We start from the raw sequence: 3297 nt of genomic DNA, 5'->3' as shown, positions 1-3297 counted from the left end.
GATGTGTTTGAAGTATAGGTGGCTGTGGTTAAGAAGATTGCTTCCCAACTATGCTGTCAAGGGTTCAGTCCCACTGTGCGGCATCTAAGGCAAGTATTTTCTACTATACCCCCCGGGGCAGCCAAAAGCCTCGTGAGTGGATTTGGTAGATGGAATCTGAAAAAAAAAAACACTCCGTAGATGTGTGTGTGTGTGTGTGTGTGTGTGTGTGTGTGTGTGTGAAAACAGCTTGGAATATCGGGTAAAATACCCTTATAGACGGAAGTGGGGTGGCCAGCAAAGCTGTTACAGAGAACCAAACTCTGTACCATTGAGGTAGACGATTCTTGACAACAGCTCCTGTTTGTTATGACGATAAATAATACCTTTTGGAGTGTGAGAACATTTTTATAAACAAACATTGAAGCGTCGAGTGAGTTGGTATTGTAGAAATGAAAGAAATCTCGAACGCGGGAAAATAGTTGTGAAAACAGCATAGAGAATCGGGTAAAACACCTTTATATACACGTATGACACCCTCTATTTGACAACCTGTGGGACATTAGAGCCTCTACTCCAGACATAAGTGGCTTCTCAAAGTCTTCCACATTCGTAGCTTGAGGCGTATCTTAAATACCAAGTGGACCCACCGAACCATCAACATCGAAGTCCTCAACCGCGCCAAGAAACCCAGCATATTCAACCCTGTTCCAACAGCACAGTCTTGGCAAAACGAGACCGATAAAATAAGTACCAGGTTTAAATAGTGGTGAAGGGGGTTGGGGGGTCGATTTGTTCGAGTACATTCCCTTCAAGACATTGCCCCAGCCTGGTCACAGTCGAAATGACTGAAACAAGTAAAAGACAAAATATAAGGTGTGACAGGAGAAAGAGAGAGACAGACAGACAGAGACAAAGACAGAGAGTGATTTGGCTGCTATTTCTAGTAATTAGTTGTTTACTTCGTGAAGGCAAAACAAACCAGAAACAAGAATCACAACCTTACGTCAGCTATTTTAGAAACGATGTTATTTAGATTAATCAAACAACATTACTGTGTGTTTTGCACTGGCTGAGATTATATATATGACATTTGCAAATGTCAATTTTATTTTTAAACCAACGCAGGTCTGTCGACTGTTAGCCATAGAAAAAGAAATTAGTTTAGGCGCGCTTGACCCAGAACAGCGGTTAGTCATGTTATATTCACCACATAATGATTCATTTAGCTCTTCACTGACTGATTTGCAGTTAAGGTTATTGCTGGTTCGCTGATGATGTAAAGAAAAATAAAATAGCGGAACACGTACGGAGTTATCTCTCTCGGACTTGGCCGAAAAGAATTCTAATTTAGATACAAAGCCTGTGAATTTCAAAGTAGAGGGATTCATTTGATTACATCTACGCCATACTTTACACACACACACACCACACACACACACACACACACACACACACACACACACACACACACACACACACACACACACACACACACACACACACATACACACACATACACACACAGACACACACACACACACATACATACATACATACATACATACATACATACATACATACATACATACATACATACATACATACATACATACAAGGTGGTTGTCTACTCCGTGTGCAGAGTCTGACCACCTCTTGTACATACACCTTAGATCAGTGCTTTTCAAACTTTTTGCTGAAGCGAAACCCCAAGGAAACATTCCACTGGCTCGAGGAACCCCTGTGCAATAATTTAATTGTCTTATGCACACATATCTGCACAGGAGACTTAAAAATTACTGTCGGTTTTAGCATTTTTGTAACTTCTTGCGGAACCCCTGGATTGTACTGGCGGAACCCTGGTTGAAAACCACTGACTTAGATCTATCTTGGCATCAGATGTGGCTTTTTAAACCAGTCGATGTTTTAAAAAGACACCCACATAGATTGCTTATCTGCTTTGGACCACCAAGAGCTGCAGTTAAGTTCTGATTTTTGTGGATGATACATACATGCATACATACATACATACATACATACATACATACATACATACATACATACATACATACAGAGAGTCCAACACTGGAACTGTTAAAATCTGTAAAACTTTCCAGAAGTTTATCATTTAAAATATATATGAGCTCACTGTTTCATTCTTAATTTCCTGTTAACAGTTAAGTTCATGCAACATGTTTCACTTATCTCACTCGTTTCTTATCTTTCTGTGTATTAATTATTATTTTTTTTATGGTTGAGATAGCCTTTTCCTTCTAAACTTTCCATTGTTTCAGTATTAGATTGCGGATATGCTGGGGGCACCGCCTTGAAATTTTAGTCGAATGTAGCAACCCCAGGCCTTTTTTTTTATTTTAAAGGCCTGGTACTTACTCTATCCGTTTCTTTTGCCGAACCGCTTTATTACGGGGACGTAAACACACCAACACCGGTTGTCAAGCGGTGGCGGTGGTGGTGGTGGTGGTGTGTGTGTGTGTGGGGGCAAACACAGACACAAAGACACACACATAGATACCTATTTCTTTATTACCCACAAGGGGCTAAACATAGAGGGGACAAACAAGGACAGACATAGGTATTAAGTCGATTACATCGACCCCAGTGCGGAACTGGTACTTAATTTATCGACCCCGAAAGGATGAAAGGCAAAGTCAACCCGGCGGAATTGAACTAACACAACGTAACGTCAGACGAAATACCGCTAAGCATTTCATCCGGCGTGCTAACGTTTCTACCACATAGATACATACATAGGAGTGCTGTGTAGTAAGTAGCTTGCTTACCAATCACATGGTTCCGGGTTCAGTCCCACTGCGTGGCACCTGGGCAAGTGTCTTCTACTCTATAGCCTCGAGCCGACCAAAGCCTTGTGAGTGGATTGTGTAGACGGACACTAGCCCGAGTGAAAAGAAGCCGTCGTATATGTGATGTTGTGTGTGTGTTGTGTTGTGTCTGAAACAGTCCTGAACAACCGATGGTGTTGTCTCCCGTAACTTAGCGGGTGCAAAAAGCCCCGATAGAATAAGTTACTAAGCTTACAAAAGAAAAGTCCAGGGGTAGATTTGCTCGACTAAAGGCGGTGCTCACTAGGTGCATGGCCGCGCACTATCTGACTGACGCAAACAAGAGTAAAAGTAAAGATTAAAGAGAGTAAACGAGTAGTATATATCTACGACGAGCTTCTTTCAGTTTCCGCCTGCCAAATCCACTCACAAAGCTTTGGTCCGGCTTACTAACAGAAAATACTTACTCAAGGTACCAATTGCTATTTATTTGTGTTTGCACAAATAACATTTTTAC

At 41.5% G+C, this 3297-nt stretch overlaps 1 long non-coding RNA gene across 1 annotated transcript in view; it reads left to right on the top strand.

Moving 5' to 3' along the window:
• Positions 1–724: 724 nt before the first annotated feature.
• Positions 725–3297, top strand: part of LOC118767910 — a 9023-nt gene continuing 6450 nt past the window's right edge. Inside the window, exon 1 of the long non-coding RNA XR_005003823.1 lies at positions 725–736. This is a non-coding gene — a long non-coding RNA (uncharacterized LOC118767910). The remainder of the gene's footprint in view (positions 737–3297) is intronic.

Source organism: Octopus sinensis, linkage group LG25, assembly GCF_006345805.1.
Source record: "Octopus sinensis linkage group LG25, ASM634580v1, whole genome shotgun sequence".
NCBI classification, from domain to species: domain Eukaryota; kingdom Metazoa; phylum Mollusca; class Cephalopoda; order Octopoda; family Octopodidae; genus Octopus; species Octopus sinensis.
Note: the sequence above shows the minus strand (reverse complement) of the source record. Positions and strands in the feature narration are given on the sequence as shown.